This window comes from Aquarana catesbeiana, linkage group LG09 (assembly GCF_042186555.1).
Source record: "Aquarana catesbeiana isolate 2022-GZ linkage group LG09, ASM4218655v1, whole genome shotgun sequence".
NCBI classification, from domain to species: Eukaryota; Metazoa; Chordata; class Amphibia; order Anura; family Ranidae; genus Aquarana; species Aquarana catesbeiana.
Genome location: NC_133332.1, coordinates 280,203,565 through 280,219,391, shown reverse-complemented (window position 1 = coordinate 280,219,391; position 15,827 = coordinate 280,203,565). Strand labels below are relative to the sequence as shown.

Genomic DNA, 15,827 nt, shown 5'->3' with positions numbered 1-15,827 from the left:
GCTGGGCATGTGGATGGCTGGGAGCAAACTTCTTTCGGTGGTGCAGCAGCTGGGGCAGGGAAATTTGCCTGGTACAATTTGACTTCGGTGTACCAAAAGCAGATTGCCCGCAAGTACTTGGCTGTGACACACCTAATTCTACACCTTCATTCCTGTCAGTGCAGGTCTCAGAGAGGACTGAAGGTATAGTGGGGTTGGAGATCTCAGCTGATGAGGAGCAAGGAGAGGTCCTCTTTGTTCTTTGGTGTGGGTCTTTTAGATACGCTTGCCAACGAACTGCATGGCAGGTCAACATATGTCTGGTCAAGCATGTGGTACCCAAGCGGGAGATGTTTTGGCCACGCGAGATACGCTTGAGACATATGTTGCAAATAGCAGCGGTTCGATCTGATGCACTCGTCTCAAAAAAGGCCCACACCAAAAAACTTTTTGAATAACACGCAGAGACTGCAGCGCCCTGCACATGTGGAGCTTTGGGGTGTGGTGCAGTCAAGGTGCTGCCCTTAGGCTGGCCCCTGGAGGGCATCCTGCCTCGTTGGTGATGTGCCGCCTCCTCCTCCTCCTCTCTCCTATCAGGCACCCACGTTAAGTCAGTGACCTCATCATCCCCTCCCTCCTCATCACTGGAGCAAACCTGGCAGTATGCTGCAGCAGGGGGAGCATGACTGCCAGATTGCTGTCCTTCTTGGGCACCCCCTCTGTCCATGCTCACATTACTGCCTTTATCAAGCTCAGTATCATCATCAGAGCCTTCCAAATGCTGGGCATCCTCCTGGAGCATGTACCCAACACTGTGGTCAAACAGTTCGAGGGACTCCTCAGGAGGACATGGTGGGGCTAGGGAAGGAGTCACTGATGACATTGAGCCAAGGGAAGAGGCCGCTGCTTTGCCAGACAAAGTACCCTGTGCATGGGTGAGAGAGGATGAGGATGGCTTGGTCATCCACTCGACCAAGTCTTCCGCATGTTGCGGCTCAACACGGCCAGCTGCCGAAAAAAAGGCCAAGCGTGTCCCACGGCCATGTGCTGATGAGGATGCACCGTCTCCACGACCAGCACTAGACACAGAGCCTGCTTGCCCTCTCTTATTGGCTTGTGACTGTCTGCCTCTCCTTCTTGGCCTTCCAGACATACTAATGGCCTGTAGCTGCACTAAGCTGGGATATATATATATATATATATGTATATATATATATATATATATATATATATGTACTGATACTGCAGCTAGCAAAATCAACTGCCTGCCTGTAGTATGAGAACACCACCAACCTTCTACAGGTAGCTTTAGCTGAACACTGTGCAGAGCTGGAAAATAAATAACTTGTAGGTTTAGCTGGACACTGTGAGGAGGACGCACCACACTAACCTGTAGTTTTAGCTGAACACTGTAAGCAGGACGCACTGCACTAACTTGTAGGTTTAGCTGAACACTGTGAGGTGGACGCACCCCACTAACTTGTAGTTTTAGCTGAACACTGTAAGCAGGACGCACCGCACTAACTTCTAGGTTTAGCTGAACACTGTGAGGTGGACGCACTGCACTAACTTGTAGTTTTAGCTGAACACTGTGAGCAGGATGCACCGCACTAACTTGTAGCATTAGATGAACACTGTGCAGAGGTCTCACTACACTAACTTGTAGGTTTAGCTGAAAACTGTGAGCAGGACGCACAGCACTAACTTGTAGTTTTAGCTGAACACTGTGAGCAGGACGCACCGCACTAACTTCTAGGTTTAGCTGAACACTGTGAGGTGGACGCACCACACTAACTTGTAGTTTTAGCTGAACACTGTGAGCAGGACACACTGCACTAACTGTAAATAGTCTAGCTGCCTGACTGTGGTACTAATAGGATCAAAAGAACACCAGCAATTTTCTTCAGGTAGCTGTAAATACTGTAACAAGACAAGCCTGCCTGTCAGTAAGAAGATAACAGGAACGGATCTAGCTGAACACTGTGAGCAGGATGCACTGCACTAACTTGTAGCTTTAGATGAACACTGTGCATTGGTCTCACTACGCTAGCTTGTAGGTTTAGCTGAACACTGTGACCAGGATGCACCGCACTAACTTCTAGGTTTAGCTGAACACTGTGAGGTGGACGCACCGCACTAACTTGTAGTTTTAGCTGAACACTGTGAGCAGGACGCACCGCACTAACTTGCAGGTTTAGCTGAACACTGTGAGGTGGACGCACCACACTAACTTGTAGGTTTAGCTGAACACTGTGAGCAGGACGCACCCCACTAACTTGTAGGTTTAGCTGAACACTGTGAGCAGGACTCACCCCACTAACTTGTAGTTTTAGCTGAACACTGTGAGCAGGACGCACTGCACTAACTGTAAATAGTCTAGCTGCCTGACTGTGGTACTAATAGGATCAAAAGAACACCAGCAATTTTCTTCAGGTAGCTGTAAATACTGTAACAAGACAAGCCTGCCTGTCAGTAAGAAGATAACAGGAACGGATCTAGCTAAACTGAATACAGTGTATATATATATATATATATATATATATATATATATATATATATATATATGCAACACCTGGGATGCATATATATACACAATACACTGTAAGTGCAGCTAACTGACTGACTGTTCTGCCTAATCTATCTAACTCAAATCAAATGAACACACACTACACAGGGCCGCCGTGCAGGCGGCCTTATATAGTGTGGGGCGTGTGCTAAATCCCCTGAGCCATAATTGGCCAAAGCCTCCTTGGCTTTGGCCAATTACGGCTCTCTGTTCAGACAGCGCTGTGATTGGCCAAGCATGCGGGTCATAGTGCATGCTTGGCCAATCATCAGCCAGCAATGCACTGCGATGAAACAGTGAATTATGGGCCATGACGCGCCACACGAATTTGGCACGAACGGCCCATATCGTTCGCAATTCGGCGAACGGGCGAACAGACGATGTTCGAGTCGAACATGGGTTCGACTCGAACGCGAAGCTCATCCCTAATCTATAACTAGACCCAAGTACTCCAATGTTCTTACTAGCTTTAAATAAGATTTCTCTAGGTTGAGGACCCAACCTAGGAATTCCAGGTAGTTGACTGTGGTGACCATGCTTTGATCCAAGCGGGCTACCGACCAGTCTATCAAGAGATGGTCGTCTAGGTATGCTAATATCGTTATACCTTGAGTCCTTAATCTGGCCAGAAGTTTTGTAAACACCCAAGGTGCAGTAGCTAGACCGAAAGACAAGGCTACAAACTGAAAATGATGCTTTTCTACTTCGAAACGCAGATATTTCTGGTGAGCAGGGAAAACAGGTACATGCAGGTATGTATCCTTATTGTCGATTAATGCCAGAAGGTCTCCCCCTGGTAGGATGCAGACTACTGATCAGATTGATTCCATGCGAAAAGAGCAGATAATCAGGAACTGGTTTAGATCTTTGAGATCTAGAATGGGTCTGACATCTCCATTTGGTTTTGGCACCATGAAAAAGTTTGAATAAAACCCTAACCCCTACTCTTCCATGGGGACCACCATGATCACTTTTTTGACAAAAGTCGGTCTAACGCTTGAAAGAGAGACTTCTTTTTCTCTGGATCTTTGGGGGCATTTGACCTGAGGAAACGAGGAGACGGGAATTCTCTGAAATCTAGTTTGTAACCTAGAGCTTTTATGGAGACCACCTATCTGTCTTGAAATTCCTCCTGCCAGACCCCTGAGAACTGCAGAAGTCTTCCCCTGTCAGAAACCATGAATCAGACTGAGACAGAAGTACAGTTAATCACACTTGTTTAATAATAATAAAAAGGTAAACAGAGTTAGCATAGTCAATACATAGCCAGAGTTCAGTAACTGGATCGGGTAGTCAGCCAATGCCTATGTCGGAGAGCAACATAGTAGTAAAGCAAGCAGGATCAGAAGCCAGAAGGGACATCAGCCGAGCAAGTCTTCAACAGGAACGCAGAAAAAAGTCTCTGATGTGACCAAAGGCAGAGATGAAGTGAGCTGGACAGCTTTAAGTAGGCAGGACTGACGAGCAGATCATCAACAGCTAAGTCACTGTGAAAGGTCCAATAAACCGAGGTGCAAACTTCAAAGAAGGAACATGAAGTTGGAGGTTGCAAGACGACAGCCAGACTCTGCCCCCAACCTGGTAGGAAGGCGCAGGCAGGTGTCTGCGGTCAGCATGGAGTCTGTACCTATCGTTAGCATGTCACAAAGCCTCCTGGACTTGTGCCCAAGTGGAACGAAGACCACAGAGATGCTCCTCTAACGCAGGAATACTCTGCAGAACAAACAAGACAGGCAACACGGAAGGTTGGAAACCATAGTTCACCATAAACGGCGACAAATGGGAAGCTGAATTCAAGGCACTATTGTGAGTAAACTCCGCCCACTGTAAGAGGTCTGACCAGTTGTTATAATGGTCAGAAATATAGCAATGTAGGAATTGCTCCAAGGAATGCTTGGCTCGTTCTGCAGCCCCATTAGACAGCGAGTGATACGCAGAGGAGAAAGCAAGCTGAATACCCAATTGTGCACAAAAGGCTCGCCAGAACCGGGACACAAACTGACTACCCCTGTCTGAGACAATCACCTTGGGTAGCCCATGTAAGCGGAAGATCTCCCAAGCAAAAATAGAAGCCAGTTCCTTAGAAGTAGGCAACTTCTTGAGTGGAATACAATGCAACATTTTTGAGAACCGGTCAACCACCATAAGGATAACTGTGGTGCCCTGGGAGTTGGGTAACTCCTTAATGAAATCCATAGACAGGTGGGTCCAGGGCCTCTCTCCATTGGATATGGGTTGTAGAAGGCCCACTGGAAGGTGTCATGGAGTCTTACTCTGAGCACACACGGAACAGGCAGCTACAAAGGCGGTTACATCAGCACGTAGACTAGCCCATCAGAATTGTTGGGAAATGGCCCAAAAGAGTTGATTCTTCCCAGGGTGGCCAGCAGCCTTGGGAGAATGGTAAGTCTGGAGCATGGCAGTATGGAGACTCTCAGGAACAAAGCAGCGGTCATAAGGTTTCTCAGGAGGAGCATCGACCTGAGCAGCAAGAATTTTGTGACCCAAAGGAGTAGTAAGACTGGTGCGAACCGTAGCCAGAATACGATCAGGAGGAATCACAGGAACCGGAACCGACTCCATCTTGGAAGTGGAGGAAAATTGTCAAGACAAGGCGTCAGCCCTTACATTCTTAGTACCGGGTAAGAATGAGACAATGTAATTAAAACTCGTCAAGAAAAGAGTCCATCGCGCCCTTCTGGGAGAGAGGCACTTAGCCTCAGACAAGAATGTGAGATTCTTATGGTGAGTAAGAATGAGAACCGACACAGTGGTACCTTCAAGGAGATGTTTCCATTCTTTCAAGGCTAAAATGATCGCCAACAGCTCTCTGTCACTAATCTCATAATTGCACTCTGCCGGTGACAATTTCTTGGAAAAGTAGCCACATGGATGCATAGCGCACTCAGAGTTTGGACATTGAGACAGAAGGGCACCAACTCCAGTCTCGGAAGCATCAACTTCTAGGATAAATAGTAACGTAGGATCAGGGTGAGCCAACACAGGAGCAGAAACAAAGGCAGCCTTGAGACTCTCAAAGGACTTAATGGACTCCAGAGACCAACTCTGTGGGTTGCCGTCTTTCCTGGTCATATCAATCAGGGACTTGACCAGAGGCGAGAAATTACGAATAAACTTCCGATAATAGTTGGCAAAGCCAAGAAAACGCTGCAGAGGATGTAAACTCATGGGTCGAGGCCACTGTAGGACCATTGAAATTTTCTCTGGGTCCATCGAAAAACCAGCAGTGGAAATGACACAATGCCCAGGAATTTCACCTGTTCACAATAGAATTCGTACTTTTCCAATTTACAATAGAGATTGTTCTCTCGTAGTCTCTGAAGCACACGACAAACATCTGTGTGGTGGCTCTCCAGGGACTTGGAAAATATGAGGATATCGTTGAGATAAACCACCATACATAACTGCAACAAATCTCGGAGGACATCGTTAATGAACTCCTGGAAAACTGCCGGAGCGTTACAAAGGCCAAAAGGCATTACGAGATACTCATTATGACCTGATCTGGTATTAAATGCAGTTTTCCACCTGTTGCCCTCCTTATTCCTGACGAGATTGTATGCCCCCTCTCAAATCAACAGAAAAAAGACAGAAAAAGAAAAGCTAATCCCGCGGAACCAAACACCAACTATGGTTATTAAGAAGTCCGTAGTATGTGAAACCTATTTTGGGTGCTGCTGCTGTAGCTAAAAGAACTAGGCTAGCATATAGAAAAGAACCCAGTATTGATACCAGGGTTCAAAAGATGGATACTTTTGCAACAGGAAGTCTAAACCAATACATTAAAGTATTTGAATTTACCTCTGGTTGTCTGTGGCCCATAAGCCACTTTATGGATATATTATTGAGAATGGGACTTTGTTTGCTATTCCCCATTCTGAGCTGATATTGGAAAAAGGCTAATGTGCTCACTTCCATCGTGATAATCAATTAATCATCCTTCAGGAGGATTTTTTCTCGGGGGTTACGAAATCACGCATGAAGCCCCTTATTCTTTCTGGGTAAAAGACGTTTGACCAATAACCTGAGGATTCGTTTCCGGCAAAACTAAGGAGTTTTTCCTTCTGCAGTGAGATTAAAACTGGCCTCCAATATTAAGAATCACTCAGTCAGTGAGACCTATCCCATCAAATTTATCCCTACCTCTTTCAATCTAGGGGAAATTTCTAGTATCATTGTATAGAAAATATGAATTTTTATTTCCCCCGGGGGGTATTCACAGGAAATTTGCATGATTTGGTAATTTTTGATTACAGATAGGTATGAATATCCTTTCCAAATTTTCCATGCGATTTTGCAACTTGGCATTTTTTCCTGTGAATATATAAAGGCTGGTGTCCGGACTGTCTGTGTATTTTTTGTGGGGGGGGGGTGTTGTTTAATTGTCTTTGTAGTGCCGTGTGTGTGTTATTTCTGTCTTTTTGTGTCTGCACATACATCGATTTCTTTCCGGGATATCCCTTCTGTGGATGGGACCCGGGAAGCATGATGTGTGAAGTTGTTTGCACTTTCTTACCAAGTATATGTTGTTAGATTCGGGAGGCTTTGCCTCTATTGATATTAGCATATTTAATAAACTTTGTATTTTTAATGGAACCAATTTGATTTAGACTTCCTGTTGCAAAAGTAGCCATCTTTTGAACCCTGGTAGCAATACTGGGTTCTTTTCTATATGCTAGCCCTCTCAAATCAAGCTTCGTGAAAACCGTTGCTCACTTGAGGCGGTCAAATAACTCCGTAATCAATGGAATGGGATAGGCATTCTTAATCGTGAAAAGATTGAGACCCCTATAATCAATACAAGGTCTCAGTTCACCTCTCTTCTTCTTCACAAAAAAGAAACCAGCACCAGCAGGAGACGAGGATTTGCGGATGAAACCATGAGAAAGTGCGTCTGCAACATACTCCTCCATGGCCTTATCCTCCAATATCAACAAAGGGTAAACCCGGCCACGAGGGGGTATGGCACCAGGTTGAAGGTCAATTGCGCAATCATATGACCGGTGTGGAGGCAAAGTACCGGCTTGACCTTTGTCAAAGACATCGCTAAAATCACGATACTCCTCCAGCAGGGAGGAGAGTGAAGAGGTGCACAGGACCTTGGCTACCTTCTGGAAGCATCTATCACTGCACTGGGGCGACCAGGACAGAACCCCAGCATGGAGCCAATCAAAAGAAGGGTTGTGCCTCTGTAACAAAGGATAACCAATAACCAGAGGAAACACAGGTGAGAAAATAACTTGGAATTGGATTATCTCATGGTGAAGGGCCCCTACGGCCATGGACAACGGAACAGTCTCTTGAGTCACATGGGCAGGCTGTAGAGGTCTCCCGTTAAGAGCCTCATTGGCAAGTGGAGTGCCACGCAGCTGCAGTGGAATCAAGTGTTTCGATACAAAGGCAGCATCAATGAACAGGCCTGCAGCCCCAGAGTCGATTAGAGCCTGTATCACAGCGGATGACTCAGCCCAAGACAGGGTAACCAAAACCAGGGGCTTATCTTTCTGGGAAACTGGAGATGAAACAATGCCACCTAGGGTCTGTCCGTGACAGGACCTCAAGGTTCGGGCGTTCACTGGATGGGTAGGACAAGACTTCAAAAAGTTACCAGTCTGGCCACAATAAAGGCACAATCTCTCCCTCCTCCTAAGGGCTCTCTCATCCACAGAGAGACGCGTGAAGCCCAAGTGCATGGGTTCATCTTCACAGACCGACTCGGTACCAGGAGGCATGCGAGGTGGGGGAGGCAAGGCTGGGACTGCAAAGCTTGGAGACAAATGTACAGGAGGCTTGCGCCAGCCTTAATAGAGAGTCTTTCTCTGAGTCTAGAGTCAATGAGGATGGCAAATATGATCAACCTCTCCAGCTCAGTGGGTACTATTTCATCCTTGATGTTATCCGAGAGACCATGAGAGAAGGCAGCCACGAGGGCCTCATTGTTCCAAGCAACCTCTGCTGCCAGAGTATGGAATTCAATGGCGTAATCAGCAACAGTTCTCAACATAGAGGGTTTGCCCAGGCCAAGGCTCTCTCAAAAAGCAAAGATATCACAAAACCCACTTTGCTTCTGTCTATGGGAAATGCCTGGGGCAGCATCTCAAAGTATATCTCAACCTGGTTGAGAAACCCTCTGCATTGAACTGGATCACCCCCAAATCGCTGGGGAAGCGGAGCGGAACCAGACATGCCTCTTATAGAGGTTATACTCAAGGCGGGTGCCTGCACAGAGACTGGAGCAGCAGCAGGGACAGCCTGCAACACAGGTTGTACCAGAGCAGCCATAGTGGAAGATTCTAGGTCAGCCGTGCGACTCAGGAGCATTTGTAACGCCAAGGCAAACTGATCCATGCGGTGATCCTGGTCATTCAATCTGGAAAAAATATTACCAAGTGGACTGACTGGATCCATTACTGTTCTGCTTATTATATATGAACACGAGTTAACACTTGATTTACCTACTATTTTTTCATTTTGGACTCATTATTTCTTCACTATTGTTTAATCAACACCCTTACATGGACTTATGTATGTGGCTTTAGTTTTATTATTGTTTAGCGCTGCATTTTTTAATTTTATCTTCAGTTGCTTGTCACAACGTATGCTGCTGCTTACTCACCTTTGTCCTTTATAGAGCGGAGTGTTTTTATACATATTACCTTGTCTATATATAAGGACTGCTGAAGGAGGTCACACTGCTGGGCTCTGAGAAAGAAAGTTATCCTTCAAAACGCGTGAGCCAGCAGTGGCCCCTGTTATCTCCTCTGTGACCTCTGGAGTTCATCATTTGTCTTATACCTATTGCTGTCATTCGGAGACTATTTACATTGCAAGATTTCCATAGATGTTTTTGAGTAGGAAAAAAGGGGACACTCAGAGGACAAAAAATAGCAGGGCTGCGCACCCCATACGATGCATTAGAAAAAGACAAAAAAGACTCCCTAAGCGGGGCTTTAATGCAGCCAATGATACAAAAGAATAATAAGATGGTCAAATTGATTTATTGGTACAAAAATTATTAAATAAGATTGATGACTTCTGACATTGGAAGTCAAGACATGAACTGTGGTACAAAAAAATTTGTTAAAAAGCCAGCAACAATATACAGTACAATGTATCCAAAGCAACCAGATCAAATTTACTATTGATGTTCTGACGCGTTTCGACCTTGGGGGGTCTTCTTCAGAGGACAGATGATTGACAATTGTGGAAGTGTAAATATACATCACAAGATTTTTAAACAACCAACAACGTACAACTTGATGCAACATTAGCAGTCAAAGGGTGGCAAAAAATATATATACATATGATAGTATACAATAAATACATAACATTTATATCTGTACATGTTACATCTCTGTGCATTGTATATATTTACCAATTAGATTGCTTCTGATGGTTGGCCTGGTGTGGGGAAGTCAACACCTCCCCCCTCTCTCTTCTCCTCTCCGTCCGCCAGACGGTAAACTAACCCCCCCGGGGGAAGCAAACACCAAGTAAACGCACCTTACAAGGGGTCACACAGAGGCTCCCCTTATAGGACCGGGGGAGGAGGGGGAATGCCCGCACTGCACCTGTAGTCAAGTAACAATAGTACTGGGTTGGAAACAAAGAACGTAACAGGGATTTCTTATTCCCAAAATCAATGAGCAGGTATTGAGTTGGCAATAAGTGGAATAAATGTGCATAAGGGTTTGTGGACAGGTTCATAGGTGTGCAGGGGGGGGGAAGGGGGGGGGAGGAAAGAAGTGATGAGATGAGTGTAGGGCAGAGAAGGAAAGGAAAAGGACAGGGATGAAGGGCTCCTGCAAACCGGTATGGACTGTCCACAACCAAAAAGGGTATGTGGGAAATGGCCAGTGATCAGACTGGGAGATAAATGAAACAGTTGTAAGGTGCAGGAAGATCAGCCTGCCATGGCTGAAAGGAGAAAAGATTGGACTAAAAAAGTGAGGGAAAGAGGTGATAGGGAAAGGGGGGGCACCAGGGATGTGATAGTGTAGGAGGGTGACACAACAAAGTAAACAAACAAATGAGTTACAAGCAACAAACCAAAGGTGATCAGTGTAAGTGCCAAAAGGAAAAAGTATGATAAGAGCAGTCAGAGTTACCTTAAATAAGGAACAGTGGTAAAATAGGAATGCCAGCAATTCTGAAAGATTACGAGCATGATGGCATTGTTAGATGAATAAATCAAAATAGCGAGTGAAAGATAATCATATAAAATAGCAGGGAATCAGTAGGGCACAGCAACTGTTACTCACCAATCAGCCTATACCAGTAGTGTGCAGGTGTTCGGCGGCAAGTGGAGGTTGCTCCACCGCTCAAAAATTCGATCCCTTATGGGCAATACCTCCGCCGTAACTGTTCAAATGACGTTTTTTTCAAAAAAGAAGCTGGAGAGCTTCAGTCCCGACTACTAGAAAGGGGATACAGCCGATCTTTTCTTAAAAAAGCTTACAATCAAGCAGACAATCAAGATCTCAGGTGTTATTCCAACAAAAACCCTCCAAAAGTCCCAAATGTAGTCTCACCCGCATAACAATGAGATATTCACGACAACATTCAGCCATTAAAAAGATCATAAAACGTCATTGGAGCATCCTCACGGATGATCCCAAATTGAGAAACTTTGTTTCTGAACAACCAGCCATTACATACAAAAGAGCAGTGTCATTAAAGGACAGATTGGTCCAGAGCGAATATAAGAACGAAACTACAAGACACAAACACTGCCCCGCAGTTGGCTCCTTCCCATATGGACATTGCTCTTACTGTCCAGTCATTAAGAAAAAACTCCCGTTCTCCCCAATGGAAACACATTAACACCCACACACTTCGTAAATTGTCACACACGCGGAGTGGTCTACCTTATGGAATGTGGTTCCTACTATGTGGGGAAAATAAGGCATGAATTCTGGAAACGCATCTCCCAACACATATATAGTATGCAGGTGGGAAACCCATATCTCCCAATTGGGAGACACGTAATTTCAGCACACAACTACAGAGTTCCTAAAGTGACCTTCATGGCCCTCAGCAGAATGCACATTCCTCATAGAGGTGGCGATTGGAACAAGGCCTTGCTACAGAAAGAGCAGAGATGGATATTTCAGTTACAGGCCACTTGTCCTCCAGGCCTAAACGAATCCATCTCATTTGCTCCTTTCTTGCAGGGGTTTTCCTCCGGCAAGACACATTAAACGAATCAAACAATGATGGGGCTTAGAATCCATCCCAAATATATTCTGGATCTTGGTCCAATGCTGAGAAGTACATCACCCAATGGTGTTATACACTAGGAGGAATTCTATCCCTCTTTGAATTTCGGGTTGGTACAAAAACCACTGGAAATAACAAATTTGGGATTGGCTCTCAGTCCCACCTATCTTTTCATGTAGCCCTGATGTCAGCCTAAGGAAATCTGTTCAAACAATGTCCCCCATGGAATATCCCTGCTCCATATGTGTGTTGGGGATGATAATGAGATTGGATCATGTGCAATGTTCCAGTCACATTTTCTATCCCTCAATTTGAATGATATAAACTGGTGAGGTGCCTGTGTCTGTTGTTTTAATAATCAATCATCATTTCTAGATCCCCATAGGAGTATTACTTTTCAATGAAAAGTTAGTTCACCGTTCATGTCTTATTTTTTGCTTTTTTATGTTTATTATAATAAATCATGTTATGTTTTATCATTTATGCAATAATATACTCTTGTCGGCAGTGGCGACTTGTAGACAGTACATGCTCTAGAGGCAACAGGGATGTTTCACTATTTGTATGGAAGTGGATCTCTGTTATTGTCTATGAAGCAGGACATGTGGATGGTTCTCCCTTCCCCCATCCTCTCCCTCTTCCTCCCACAGTCTCCCTCCATCTGTCCATCCCCCTGGTGGGAAGGTGCTCAGGTAGTTCTGGGATGCGTGAGGCGGTGTCCCCGTCCCGGGGGGCGCACTCCAGTCATACCCGCCTTCCTGGCAGGGTAAGAGGGTTGGCGCAAGGGCCCTGCGCCTTCTTGATGCGTCCACCGGGTGGCAGCACCCACTGTGGACACTCTCCTCTTCCCTGCCAGCGGCGTTCCGGATCCCCTCTGGGCGCCGTGCTCACGCACGCATGACGCAGTGTGCATGCGCATGACGTCACAGCGCCCCGCAGTTGCGGCGGAGGCGTCGGGTGTTCCCGGAAGGATCTCTTCCCTGGAACCCCGGGGGGGTCACACAGCAGGCGCCCATAGGCGCCACCCCTTCCTCTTGCTGGGGGGTAAGTCAAGGAGTGGGTTAATGTCTGCATCTGCAAGCAATAAATACCAATCAGCATTTAGATAAATTAATCGGGCGGCAGAGGAGGTTCATTTCAACCTCCACTTGCCGCCGAACACTCGCACACTACTGGTATAGGCTGATTGGTGAGTAACTGATGCTGTGCCCTACTGATTCCCTGCTATTTTATATGATTATCTTTCACTCGCTATTTTGATTTATTCATCTAACAATGCCATCATGCTCGTAATCTTTCAGAATTGCTGGCATTCCTATTTTACCACTGTTCCTTATTTAAGGTAACTCTGACTGCTCTTATCATACTTTTTCCTTTTGGCACTTACACTCATCACCTTTGGTTTGTTGCTTGTCACTCATTTGTTTCTTTACTTTGTTGTGTCACCCTCCTACACTATCACATCCCTGGCGCCCTCCCCCCTTTCCCTATCACCTCTTTCCCTCACTTTTTTAGTCCAATCTTTTCTCCTTTCAGCGATGGTAGGCTGATCTTCCTGCACCTTACAACTGTTTCATTTATCTCCCAGTCTGATCACTGGCAATTTCCCACATACCCTTCTTGGTTGTGGACAGTCCATACCGGTTTGCAGGAGCCCTTCATCCCTGTCCTCTTCCTTTCCTTCCCTGCCCTACACTCATCCCCTCACTTCTTTCCTTTCCCTCCCCCCCTCCCCCCCCCCCCTGCACACCTATGGACCTGTCCACAAACCCTTATGCACATTTATTCCACTTATTGCCAACTCAATACCTGCTCATTGATTTTGAGAATAAGAAATCCCTGTTACGTTCTTTGTTTCCAACCCAGTACTATTGTTACTTGACTACAGGTGCAGTGCGGGCATTCCCCCTCCTCCCCTGGTCCTATAAGGGGAGCCTCTGTGTGATCCCTTGTAAGGTGCGTTTACTTGGTGTTTGCTTCCCCCGGGGGGGGTTAGTTCACCGTCTGGCGGACGGAGAGGAGAAGAGAGAGGGGGGAGGTGTTGACTTCCCCACACCAGGCCAACCATCAGAAGCAATCTAATTGGTAAATATATACAATGCACAGAGATGTAACATGTACAGATATAAATGTTATGTATTTATTGTATACTATCATATGTATATATATTTTTTGCCACCCTTTGACTGCTAATGTTGCATCAAGTTGTACGTTGTTGGTTGTTTAAAAATCTTGTGATGTATGTTTACACTTCCACAGTTGTCAATCATCTGTCCTCTGAAGAAGACCCCCCCAAGGTCGAAACGCGTCAGAACATCAATAGTAAATTTGATCTGGTTGCTTTGGATACATTGTAATATATATTGTTGCTGGCTTTTTAACAAATTTTTTTGTACCACAGTTTATGTCTTGACTTCCAATGTCAGAAGTCATCAATCTTATTTAATAATTTTTGTACCAATAAATCAATTTGACATCTTATTATTCTTTTGTATCATTGGCTGCATTAAAGCCCCGCTTAGGGGGTCTTTTTCGTCTTTTTCTGATGTTTGTGAGTAGTTTTCCTATCTACTTTTAATAAAACACATCCAAAGGATAATGCACAAGGCTGGGGCACCCTTGTTTTTCTTTTCTTTTTGTCCATAATATATAATTATGGAGGCCGGCTCCCTTGCATTAACCAAGGTAGAAACTACTGAACCTGACAGCCCATGCTTCTTCAGAGTGTAGGTCTCCATATCCAGACCATTAAATTTAGCGTTTGTAAAGTAGGATAGAACACCGGACCTTGCGAGAGAAGGTCTGGCCATGATGGTAGGATCCATGGGTCCCCTACTGCCATCTTTACGTTCTCTGCATACCAAGATTTCACTGGGGGCCACAAGAATCAATGACTTCCCTTCCTGCTTGATCCTGTGAAGAAGTCGTGGATGCAGGCAGAATAGGAGGGAATGCATAAATTGATGAGAACCGATTCCACAGGAATAGCAAGGCATCTGTTCCGCATGCTAATAGATCCTTTGTTTTTGACACAAAGTTTTCAATTTCTTTGTTGAACCTGGACGCAAACAGATCTATGTCTGGGATCCCCCATTTTTGACATATTGACAGGAAGATATCGGGGTGAAGGAACCATTCTCCTGGGAACAACTTCTGGCGACTCAAGTAGTCCGCCTGCCAATTTTCTATCCCTAGAATGAAGACTGCCGATAGGCAAAGTACATTGTTTTCTGCCCAAGATAGGATATGATTCACATTTCTCTGAGCCGCCTTGGTGATTAATATAGGCCATTGCTGTGGTATTGTCAGATTGAATCCTGGCAGGACAATACTGTAAACTGAACGTTCAGGCCCTCAGGACCAAGAACTCTGCCTGAATTTCTAAAATGTTAATGGGCATGGCCATTTCTGATCTGGGCCACTTCTCTTGGACAGTTGCCTCTTCCAGGAGTGTTCCCCAGCCTAAACAAAAAAAGGTTGGCATACGTTGTTACCACTTCCCAGGTAACTGAAGGAAGGATTTTCCCCTTAGTAGATTTTTGGATATTAACCATAAACTGAGGCTCCAGCGCACCCAGCCTACAGCACCTGGTATTTCCAGGTGGTCTCTCATCCGGGTACTAACCAGGCCCGACCCTGCTTAGCCTCCAAGATCAGACGAGATCGGGTGCCATCAGGGTGATGTGGCCGTAGGCTTTGGAGTCAGACACATTGGGAATGTAAAGCTTGAACCCTTTGTTCCAAGCCGATAGGATACTGTTTTGCAGCAGTCTCAAATGAAACTGAGCATAAGTAACGGCCATCTTTCCCAACAACCTCATGCAAAGTTGAATAGAAGAAATTTATCTTGCTTCGACCACCTAAATCAAATCCTTTATGGCACTGATCTTTGCCAGGGGTAAGAATAGCCTTTTCTGGGTGTACCCATGATTGGACCCAAGTATTTTAGCCTTCTTCATGGTTTTAAAGAATCCGACCTAGATATTCCAGGAAGTTGAATGTGGTGACCATACTTTGGTCTAAACGGGTTACCGACCGGTCT

At 45.5% G+C, this 15,827-nt stretch overlaps 1 pseudogene; it reads right to left on the bottom strand.

Moving 5' to 3' along the window:
* Positions 1–15,361: 15,361 nt before the first annotated feature.
* LOC141109179 (5S ribosomal RNA) lies at positions 15,362–15,480 on the bottom strand (annotated as a pseudogene).
* Between the last annotated feature and the right edge of the window lie 347 nt (positions 15,481–15,827).